The following is a 12,579-nucleotide window of genomic DNA, read 5'->3' as shown; positions in this document are numbered from 1 at the left end:
GTCATTGATGGCTGCAAATGTATAATTAACTCAAAAGCTCCCTGTATAACTCTTCGAAATCCATGTAAACGGTGAAAAACTAGCCCATAATGTATCGGCAGCATTCCTCGTTAGTATAGTGGACAGTATCTCCGCTTGTCACGCGGAAGACCAGGGTTTTCTACTAGCTGCTAGCAGGCCAAGAGTCAAAATGCTCTTTTTTGTCACTCGGCAGAATGAAATGTGTGACAATAGTCAACATCTTTCAGCACTGACCGGCACAGTTCTACTCATCGTAGCGGTTACTGAACTTTCCACTAAGTAGAGCTTTAATACGTGGAGTAACACAAATAAAGAACAGTGTTTCCGCCCAGTTTCGAACAGGGGACCTTTCGCGTGTTAGGCGAACGTGATAACCACTACACTACGGAAACTGCTGAAAGTGACCTTTAAGCACGTGCCCGGCTTAATGCAACATTTACATGTAACTGCAAACATTTATAATGCAAAATAGCATGATTTTCAACTTGATTCATTCAAAGCAGCTATGTCCCACATCATACATACACAGCCACAAAAGAAGTTTGATGCCTGGGATGGGGAGGTTGACACCAAGGGGACAGTGATTGACACTGGGGGGAACATAAGTGCTCAAACCTGGGTAAACCTGCATGCCATGTGACTCCTGGAGAACCAGACCCACCTCTGGAGCTCACCCCCCAACCCGGCTCACCCTCCGACCTTGTGGACCCACGGTTAAGCACACCCTCTGAGTTAAAGACCCTATTTGGCCAATTTCGAGTTTCGTGCCCCTGGTACTCCAGAATAAGAGACATCCGGGTTATCGACTGATATTTGGGGACTCACATCCGGGTTACTGACAAAGAGTTTTAATGTGTGGAGTAACAAGAATAAAAAACAGTGTTTCCGCCCAGTTTCAAACTGGGGACCTTTCGCGTGTGAGGCGAACGTGATAACCACTACACTACAGAAACTGCTGAAGGTGACCTTTACGCACGTGCCCGACTTAATGAAAAGCTCCCCGTATAACTCTTCGAAATCCATGTAAACGCCGAAAAACTAGCCCATAATATATCGGCAGCATTCCTCGTTAGTATAGTGGACAGTATCTCCGCTTGTCACGCGGAAGACCAGGGTTCGATTCCCTGACGGGGAGTTTTCTACTAGCTGCTAGCGGGACAAGAGTGAAAATCAATTTTGAACATGGGACCCTTCGCGTGTTAGGAACTGCAAACGTTCATGATGCCAAATTACAAGATTTTCAACTTGAATGAGCATTGTTCCTGGAACAGCGAGTCCCTTATTCCAGGAGGTAACTCTACGACCACCAGAGTAAAAGACTGCTGCATTGGCCGGGAATCGGACCCGGATCTCCCGCGTGGCAGGCGAGAATTCTACCATTGAACCACCAATGCCTACATAACTCCAAAAAGAGAAGGACGAATCCTTAGGCTTGAACTCGTAATTTAAGCTATCGATGAAAACCCAACACCAGCCTAAAGACAACATTCTCGGCTAAACCTTGACCATCCGTGTGTGACTATTTCACTTGGCCGTGATGTCTAGAATACCACCAATGTTTTCAAATCGGGAGGAATGAGCACTGCTATGTCATTGATGGCCGCAAATGTATAATTAAGTCAAAAGCTCCCTGTATAACTCTTCGAAAACCATGTAAACGGCGAAAAACTAGCCCATAATATATCGGCAGCATTCCTCGTTAGTATAGTGGACAGTATCTCCGCTTGTCACGCGGAAGACCAGGGTTCGATTCCCTGACGGGGAGTTTTCTACTAGCTGCTAGCGGGACAAGATTAAAAATCAATTTTGAACATGGGACCCTTCGCGTGTTAGGAACTGCAAACGTTTATGATGCTGAATTACAAGATTTTCAACTTGAATGAGCATTGTTCCTGGGACAGCGTGTCCCTTATTCCAGGAGGTAACTCTACGACCACCAGAGTAAAAGCCTGCTGCATTGGCCAGGAATCTGACCCGGATCTCCCGCGTGGCAGGCGAGAATTCTACCATTGAACCACCAATGCCTACATAACTCCAAGATGAGAAGGACAAATCCTTAGGCTTGAACTCGTAATTTAAGCTATCGATGAAAACCCAACACCAGCCTAAAGACAACATTCTCGGCTAAACCTCGACCATCCGTGTGGGACTATTTCACTTGGCCGTGATGTCTAGAATACCACCAATGTTTTCAAATCGGGAGGAATGAGCACTGCTATGTCATTGATGGCTGCAAATGTATAATTAACTCAAAAGCTCCCTGTATAACTCTTCGAAATCCATGTAAACGCCGAAAAACTAGCCCATAATGTATCGGCAGCATTCCTCGTTAGTATAGTGGACAGTATCTCCGCTTGTCACGCGGAAGACCAGGGTTTTCTACTAGCTGCTAGCAGGCCAAGAGTCAAAATGCTCTTTTTTGTCACTCGGCAGAATGAAATGTGTGACAATAGTCAACATCTTTCAGCACTGACCGGCACAGTTCTACTCATCGTAGCGGTTACTGAACTTTCCACTAAGTAGAGCTTTAATACGTGGAGTAACACAAATAAAGAACAGTGTTTCCGCCCAGTTTCGAACAGGGGACCTTTCGCGTGTTAGGCGAACGTGATAACCACTACACTACGGAAACTGCTGAAAGTGACCTTTAAGCACGTGCCCGGCTTAATGCAACATTTACATGTAACTGCAAACATTTATAATGCAAAATAGCATGATTTTCAACTTGATTCATTCAAAGCAGCTATGTCCCACATCATACATACACAGCCACAAAAGAAGTTTGATGCCTGGGATGGGGAGGTTGACACCAAGGGGACAGTGATTGACACTGGGGGGAACATAAGTGCTCAAACCTGAATTCTACCATTGAACCACCAATGCCTACATAACTCCAAAAAGAGAAGGACGAATCCTTAGGCTTGAACTCGTAATTAAAGCTATCGATGAAAACCCAACACCAGCCTAAAGACAACATTCTCGGCTAAACCTCGACCATCCGTGTGGGACTATTTCACTTGGCCGTGATGTCTAGAATACCACCAATGTTTTCAAATCGGGAGGAATGAGCACTGCTATGTCATTGATGGCTGCAAATGTATAATTAACTCAAAAACTCCCTGTATAACTCTTCGAAATCCATGTAAACGCCGAAAAACTAGCCCATAATGTATCGGCAGCATTCCTCGTTAGTATAGTGGACAGTATCTCCGCTTGTCACGCGGAAGACCAGGGTTTTCTACTAGCTGCTAGCAGGCCAAGAGTCAAAATGCTCTTTTTTGTCACTCGGCAGAATGAAACGTGTGACAATAGTCAACATCTTTCAGCACTGACCGGTACAGTTCTACTCATCGTAGCGGTTACTGAACTTTCCACTAAGTAGAGCTTTAATACGTGGAGTAACACAAATAAAGAACAGTGTTTCCGCCCAGTTTCGAACAGGGGACCTTTCGCGTGTTAGGCGAACGTGATAACCACTACACTACGGAAACTGCTGAAAGTGACCTTTAAGCACGTGCCCGGCTTAATGCAACATTTACATGTAACTGCAAACATTTATAATGCAAAATAGCATGATTTTCAACTTGATTCATTCAAAGCAGCTATGTCCCACATCATACATACACAGCCACAAAAGAAGTTTGATGCCTGGGATGGGGAGGTTGACACCAAGGGGACAGTGATTGACACTGGGGGGAACATAAGTGCTCAAACCTGGGTAAACCTGCATGCCATGTGACTCCTGGAGAACCAGACCCACCTCTGGAGCTCAGCCCCCAACCCGGCTCACCCTCCGACCTTGTGGACCCACAGTTAAGCACACCCTCTGAGTTAAAGACCCTATTTGGCCAATTTCGAGTTTCGTGCCCCTGGTACTCCAGAATAAGAGACATCCGGGTTATCGACTGATATTTGGGGACTCACATCCGGGTTACTGACAAAGAGTTTTAATGTGTGGAGTAACAAGAATAAAGAACAGTGTTTCCACCCAGTTTCGAACTGGGGACCTTTCACGTGTGAGGCGAACGTGATAACCACTACACTACAGAAACTGCTGAAGGTGACCTTTACGCACGTGCCCGACTTAATGAAAAGCTCCCCGTATAACTCTTCGAAATCCATGTAAACGCCGAAAAACTAGCCCATAATATATCGGCAGCATTCCTCGTTAGTATAGTGGACAGTATCTCCGCTTGTCACGCGGAAGACCAGGGTTCGATTCCCTGACGGGGAGTTTTCTACTAGCTGCTAGCGGGACAAGAGTGAAAATCAATTTTGAACATGGGACCCTTCGCGTGTTAGGAACTGCAAACGTTCATGATGCCAAATTACAAGATTTTCAACTTGAATGAGCATTGTTCCTGGAACAGCGAGTCCCTTATTCCAGGAGGTAACTCTACGACCACCAGAGTAAAAGACTGCTGCATTGGCCGGGAATCGGACCCGGATCTCCCGCGTGGCAGGCGAGAATTCTACCATTGAACCACCAATGCCTACATAACTCCAAAAAGAGAAGGACGAATCCTTAGGCTTGAACTCGTAATTTAAGCTATCGATGAAAACCCAACACCAGCCTAAAGACAACATTCTCGGCTAAACCTTGACCATCCGTGTGGGACTATTTCACTTGGCCGTGATGTCTAGAATACCACCAATGTTTTCAAATCGGGAGGAATGAGCACTGCTATGTCATTGATGGCCGCAAATGTATAATTAAGTCAAAAGCTCCCTGTATAACTCTTCGAAATCCATGTAAACGGCGAAAAACTAGCCCATAATATATCGGCAGCATTCCTCGTTAGTATAGTGGACAGTATCTCCGCTTGTCACGCGGAAGACCAGGGTTTTCTACTAGCTGCTAGCAGGCCAAGAGTGAAAATGCTCTTTTTTGTCACTCGGCAGAATGAAATGTGTGACAATAGTCAACATCTTTCAGCACTGACCGGCACAGTTCTACTCATCGTAGCGGTTACTGAACTTTCCACTAAGTAGAGCTTTAATACGTGGAGTAACACAAATAAAGAACAGTGTTTCCGCCCAGTTTCGAACAGGGGACCTTTCGCGTGTTAGGCGAACGTGATAACCACTACACTACGGAAACTGCTGAAAGTGACCTTTAAGCACGTGCTCGGCTTAATGCAACATTTACATGTAACTGCAAACATTTATAATGCAAAATAGCATGATTTTCAACTTGATTCATTCAAAGCAGCTATGTCCCACATCATACATACACAGCCACAAAAGAAGTTTGATGCCTGGGATGGGGAGGTTGACACCAAGGGGACAGTGATTGACACTGGGGGGAACATAAGTGCTCAAACCTGGGTAAACCTGCATGCCATGTGACTCCTGGAGAACCAGACCCACCTCTGGAGCTCACCCCCCAACCCGGCTCACCCTCCGACCTTGTGGACCCACAGTTAAGCACACCCTCTGAGTTAAAGACCCTATTTGGCCAATTTCGAGTTTCGTGCCCCTGGTACTCCAGAATAAGAGACATCCGGGTTATCGACTGATATTTGGGGACTCACATCCGGGTTACTGACAAAGAGTTTTAATGTGTGGAGTAACAAGAATAAAGAACAGTGTTTCCGCCCAGTTTCGAACTGGGGACCTTTCGCGTGTGAGGCGAACGTGATAACCACTACACTACAGAAACTGCTGAAGGTGACCTTTACGCACGTGCCCGACTTAATGAAAAGCTCCCCGTATAACTCTTCGAAATCCATGTAAACGCCGAAAAACTAGCCCATAATATATCGGCAGCATTCCTCGTTAGTATAGTGGACAGTATCTCCGCTTGTCACGCGGAAGACCAGGGTTCGATTCCCTGACGGGGAGTTTTCTACTAGCTGCTAGCGGGACAAGAGTGAAAATCAATTTTGAACATGGGACCCTTCGCGTGTTAGGAACTGCAAACGTTCATGATGCCAAATTACAAGATTTTCAACTTGAATGAGCATTGTTCCTGGAACAGCGAGTCCCTTATTCCAGGAGGTAACTCTACGACCACCAGAGTAAAAGACTGCTGCATTGGCCGGGAATCGGACCCGGATCTCCCGCGTGGCAGGCGAGAATTTTACCATTGAACCACCAATGCCTACATAACTCCAAAAAGAGAAGGACGAATCCTTAGGCTTGAACTCGTAATTTAAGCTATCGATGAAAACCCAACACCAGCCTAAAGACAACATTCTCGGCTAAACCTTGACCATCCGTGTGTGACTATTTCACTTGGCCGTGATGTCTAGAATACCACCAATGTTTTCAAATCGGGAGGAATGAGCACTGCTATGTCATTGATGGCCGCAAATGTATACTTAACTCAAAAGCTCCCTGTATAACTCTTCGAAATCCATGTAAACGCCGAAAAACTAGCCCATAATATATCGGCAGCATTCCTCGTTAGTATAGTGGACAGTGTCACGCGGAAGACCAGGGTTCGATTCCCTGACGGGGAGTTTTCTACTAGCTGCTAGCGGGACAAGAGTGAAAATCAATTTTGAACATGGGACCCTTCGCGTGTTAGGAACTGCAAACGTTTATGATGCTGAATTACAAGATTTTCAACTTGAATGAGCATTGTTCCTGGGACAGCGTGTCCCTTATTCCAGGAGGTAACTCTACGACCACCAGAGTAAAAGCCTGCTGCATTGGCCAGGAATCTGACCCGGATCTCCCGCGTGGCAGGCGAGAATTCTACCATTGAACCACCAATGCCTACATAACTCCAAGATGAGAAGGACAAATCCTTAGGCTTGAACTCGTAATTTAAGCTATCGATGAAAACCCAACACCAGCCTAAAGACAACATTCTCGGCTAAACCTCGACCATCCGTGTGGGACTATTTCACTTGGCCGTGATGTCTAGAATACCACCAATGTTTTCAAATCGGGAGGAATGAGCACTGCTATGTCATTGATGGCTGCAAATGTATAATTAACTCAAAAGCTCCCTGTATAACTCTTCGAAATCCATGTAAACGCCGAAAAACTAGCCCATAATGTATCGGCAGCATTCCTCGTTAGTATAGTGGACAGTATCTCCGCTTGTCACGCGGAAGACCAGGGTTTTCTACTAGCTGCTAGCAGGCCAAGAGTGAAAATGCTCTTTTTTGTCACTCGGCAGAATGAAATGTGTGACAATAGTCAACATCTTTCAGCACTGACCGGCACAGTTCTACTCATCGTAGCGGTTACTGAACTTTCCACTAAGTAGAGCTTTAATACGTGGAGTAACACAAATAAAGAACAGTGTTTCCGCCCAGTTTCGAACAGGGGACCTTTCGCGTGTTAGGCGAACGTGATAACCACTACACTACGGAAACTGCTGAAAGTGACCTTTAAGCACGTGCCCGGCTTAATGCAACATTTACATGTAACTGCAAACATTTATAATGCAAAATAGCATGATTTTCAACTTGATTCATTCAAAGCAGCTATGTCCCACATCATACATACACAGCCACAAAAGAAGTTTGATGCCTGGGATGGGGAGGTTGACACCAAGGGGACAGTGATTGACACTGGGGGGAACATAAGTGCTCAAACCTGGGTAAACCTGCATGCCATGTGACTCCTGGAGAACCAGACCCACCTCTGGAGCTCACCCCCCAACCCGGCTCACCCTCCGACCTTGTGGACCCACAGTTAAGCACACCCTCTGAGTTAAAGACCCTATTTGGCCAATTTCGAGTTTCGTGCCCCTGGTACTCCAGAATAAGAGACATCCGGGTTATCGACTGATATTTGGGGACTCACATCCGGGTTACTGACAAAGAGTTTTAATGTGTGGAGTAACAAGAATAAAGAACAGTGTTTCCGCCCAGTTTCGAACTGGGGACCTTTCGCGTGTGAGGCGAACGTGATAACCACTACACTACAGAAACTGCTGAAGGTGACCTTTACGCACGTGCCCGACTTAATCAAAAGCTCCCCGTATAACTCTTCGAAATCCATGTAAACGCCGAAAAACTAGCCCATAATATATCGGCAGCATTCCTCGTTAGTATAGTGGACAGTATCTCAGCTTGTCACGCGGAAGACCAGGGTTCGATTCCCTGACGGGGAGTTTTCTACTAGCTGCTAGCGGGACAAGAGTGAAAATCAATTTTGAACATGGGACCCTTCGCGTGTTAGGAACTGCAAACGTTCATGATGCCAAATTACAAGATTTTCAACTTGAATGAGCATTGTTCCTGGAACAGCGAGTCCCTTATTCCAGGAGGTAACTCTACGACCACCAGAGTAAAAGACTGCTGCATTGGCCGGGAATCGGACCCGGATCTCCCGCGTGGCAGGCGAGAATTCTACCATTGAACCACCAATGCCTACATAACTCCAAAAAGAGAAGGACGAATCCTTAGGCTTGAACTCGTAATTTAAGCTATCGATGAAAACCCAACACCAGCCTAAAGACAACATTCTCGGCTAAACCTTGACCATCCGTGTGTGACTATTTCACTTGGCCGTGATGTCTAGAATACCACCAATGTTTTCAAATCGGGAGGAATGAGCACTGCTATGTCATTGATGGCCGCAAATGTATAATTAAGTCAAAAGCTCCCTGTATAACTCTTCGAAATCCATGTAAACGGCGAAAAACTAGCCCACAATATATCGGCAGCATTCCTCGTTAGTATAGTGGACAGTATCTCCGCTTGTCACGCGGAAGACCAGGGTTCGATTCCCTGACGGGGAGTTTTCTACTAGCTGCTAGCGGGACAAGATTAAAAATCAATTTTGAACATGGGACCCTTCGCGTGTTAGGAACTGCAAACGTTTATGATGCTGAATTACAAGATTTTCAACTTGAATGAGCATTGTTCCTGGGACAGCGTGTCCCTTATTCCAGGAGGTAACTCTACGACCACCAGAGTAAAAGCCTGCTGCATTGGCCAGGAATCTGACCCGGATCTCCCGCGTGGCAGGCGAGAATTCTACCATTGAACCACCAATGCCTACATAACTCCAAGATGAGAAGGACAAATCCTTAGGCTTGAACTCGTAATTCAAGCTATCGATGAAAACCCAACACCAGCCTAAAGACAACATTCTCGGCTAAACCTCGACCATCCGTGTGGGACTATTTCACTTGGCCGTGATGTCTAGAATACCACCAATGTTTTCAAATCGGGAGGAATGAGCACTGCTATGTCATTGATGGCTGCAAATGTATAATTAACTCAAAAACTCCCTGTATAACTCTTCGAAATCCATGTAAACGCCGAAAAACTAGCCCATAATGTATCGGCAGCATTCCTCGTTAGTATAGTGGACAGTATCTCCGCTTGTCACGCGGAAGACCAGGGTTTTCTACTAGCTGCTAGCAGGCCAAGAGTCAAAATGCTCTTTTTTGTCACTCGGCAGAATGAAACGTGTGACAATAGTCAACATCTTTCAGCACTGACCGGGACAGTTCTACTCATCGTAGCGGTTACTGAACTTTCCACTAAGTAGAGCTTTAATACGTGGAGTAACACAAATAAAGAACAGTGTTTCCGCCCAGTTTCGAACAGGGGACCTTTCGCGTGTTAGGCAAACGTGATAACCACTACACTACGGAAACTGCTGAAAGTGACCTTTAAGCACGTGCCCGGCTTAATGCAACATTTACATGTAACTGCAAACATTTATAATGCAAAATAGCATGATTTTCAACTTGATTCATTCAAAGCAGCTATGTCCCACATCATACATACACAGCCACAAAAGAAGTTTGATGCCTGGGATGGGGAGGTTGACACCAAGGGGACAGTGATTGACACTGGGGGGAACATAAGTGCTCAAACCTGGGTAAACCTGCATGCCATGTGACTCCTGGAGAACCAGACCCACCTCTGGAGCTCACCCCCCAACCCGGCTCACCCTCCGACCTTGTGGACCCACAGTTAAGCACACCCTCTGAGTTAAAGACCCTATTTGGCCAATTTCGAGTTTCGTGCCCCTGGTACTCCAGAATAAGAGACATCCGGGTTATCGACTGATATTTGGGGACTCACATCCGGGTTACTGACAAAGAGTTTTAATGTGTGGAGTAACAAGAATAAAGAACAGTGTTTCCGCCCAGTTTCGAACTGGGGACCTTTCGCGTGTGAGGCGAACGTGATAACCACTACACTACAGAAACTGCTGAAGGTGACCTTTACGCACGTGCCCGACTTAATCAAAAGCTCCCCGTATAACTCTTCGAAATCCATGTAAACGCCGAAAAACTAGCCCATAATATATCGGCAGCATTCCTCGTTAGTATAGTGGACAGTATCTCTGCTTGTCACGCGGAAGACCAGGGTTCGATTCCCTGACGGGGAGTTTTCTACTAGCTGCTAGCGGGACAAGAGTGAAAATCAATTTTGAACATGGGACCCTTCGCGTGTTAGGAACTGCAAACGTTCATGATGCCAAATTACAAGATTTTCAACTTGAATGAGCATTGTTCCTGGAACAGCGAGTCCCTTATTCCAGGAGGTAACTCTACGACCACCAGAGTAAAAGACTGCTGCATTGGCCGGGAATCGGACCCGGATCTCCCGCGTGGCAGGCGAGAATTCTACCATTGAACCACCAATGCCTACATAACTCCAAAAAGAGAAGGACGAATCCTTAGGCTTGAACTCGTAATTTAAGCTATCGATGAAAACCCAACACCAGCCTAAAGACAACATTCTCGGCTAAACCTTGACCATCCGTGTGTGACTATTTCACTTGGCCGTGATGTCTAGAATACCACCAATGTTTTCAAATCGGGAGGAATGAGCACTGCTATGTCATTGATGGCCGCAAATGTATAATTAAGTCAAAAGCTCCCTGTATAACTCTTCGAAATCCATGTAAACGGCGAAAAACTAGCCCATAATGTATCGGCAGCATTCCTCGTTAGTATAGTGGACAGTATCTCCGCTTGTCACGCGGAAGACCAGGGTTCGATTCCCTGACGGGGAGTTTTCTACTAGCTGCTAGCGGGACAAGATTAAAAATCAATTTTGAACATGGGACCCTTCGCGTGTTAGGAACTGCAAACGTTTATGATGCTGAATTACAAGATTTTCAACTTGAATGAGCATTGTTCCTGGGACAGCGTGTCCCTTATTCCAGGAGGTAACTCTACGACCACCAGAGTAAAAGCCTGCTGCATTGGCCAGGAATCTGACCCGGATCTCCCGCGTGGCAGGCGAGAATTCTACCATTGAACCACCAATGCCTACATAACTCCAAGATGAGAAGGACAAATCCTTAGGCTTGAACTCGTAATTTAAGCTATCGATGAAAACCCAACACCAGCCTAAAGACAACATTCTCGGCTAAACCTCGACCATCCGTGTGGGACTATTTCACTTGGCCGTGATGTCTAGAATACCACCAATGTTTTCAAATCGGGAGGAATGAGCACTGCTATGTCATTGATGGCTGCAAATGTATAATTAACTCAAAAGCTCCCTGTATAACTCTTCGAAATCCATGTAAACGCCGAAAAACTAGCCCATAATGTATCGGCAGCATTCCTCGTTAGTATAGTGGACAGTATCTCCGCTTGTCACGCGGAAGACCAGGGTTTTCTACTAGCTGCTAGCAGGCCAAGAGTCAAAATGCTCTTTTTTGTCACTCGGCAGAATGAAACGTGTGACAATAGTCAACATCTTTCAGCACTGACCGGCACAGTTCTACTCATCGTAGCGGTTACTGAACTTTCCACTAAGTAGAGCTTTAATACGTGGAGTAACACAAATAAAGAACAGTGTTTCCGCCCAGTTTCGAACAGGGGACCTTTCGCGTGTTAGGCGAACGTGATAACCACTACACTACGGAAACTGCTGAAAGTGACCTTTAAGCACGTGCCCGGCTTAATGCAACATTTACATGTAACTGCAAACATTTATAATGCAAAATAGCATGATTTTCAACTTGATTCATTCAAAGCAGCTATGTCCCACATCATACATACACAGCCACAAAAGAAGTTTGATGCCTGGGATGGGGAGGTTGACACCAAGGGGACAGTGATTGACACTGGGGGGAACATAAGTGCTCAAACCTGAATTCTACCATTGAACCACCAATGCCTACATAACTCCAAAAAGAGAAGGACGAATCCTTAGGCTTGAACTCGTAATTCAAGCTATCGATGAAAACCCAACACCAGCCTAAAGACAACATTCTCGGCTAAACCTCGACCATCCGTGTGGGACTATTTCACTTGGCCGTGATGTCTAGAATACCACCAATGTTTTCAAATCGGGAGGAATGAGCACTGCTATGTCATTGATGGCTGCAAATGTATAATTAACTCAAAAGCTCCCTGTATAACTCTTCGAAATCCATGTAAACGCCGAAAAACTAGCCCATAATGTATCGGCAGCATTCCTCGTTAGTATAGTGGACAGTATCTCCGCTTGTCACGCGGAAGACCAGGGTTTTCTACTAGCTGCTAGCAGGCCAAGAGTCAAAATGCTCTTTTTTGTCACTCGGCAGAATGAAACGTGTGACAATAGTCAACATCTTTCAGCACTGACCGGTACAGTTCTACTCATCGTAGCGGTTACTGAACTTTCCACTAAG

The sequence above is a fragment of the Taurulus bubalis genome (assembly GCF_910589615.1).
Source record: "Taurulus bubalis genome assembly, chromosome: 12".
NCBI classification, from domain to species: domain Eukaryota; kingdom Metazoa; phylum Chordata; class Actinopteri; order Perciformes; family Cottidae; genus Taurulus; species Taurulus bubalis.
The sequence above is the reverse complement of the archived record's forward strand: the minus strand, read 5'-3'. Positions refer to the sequence as shown.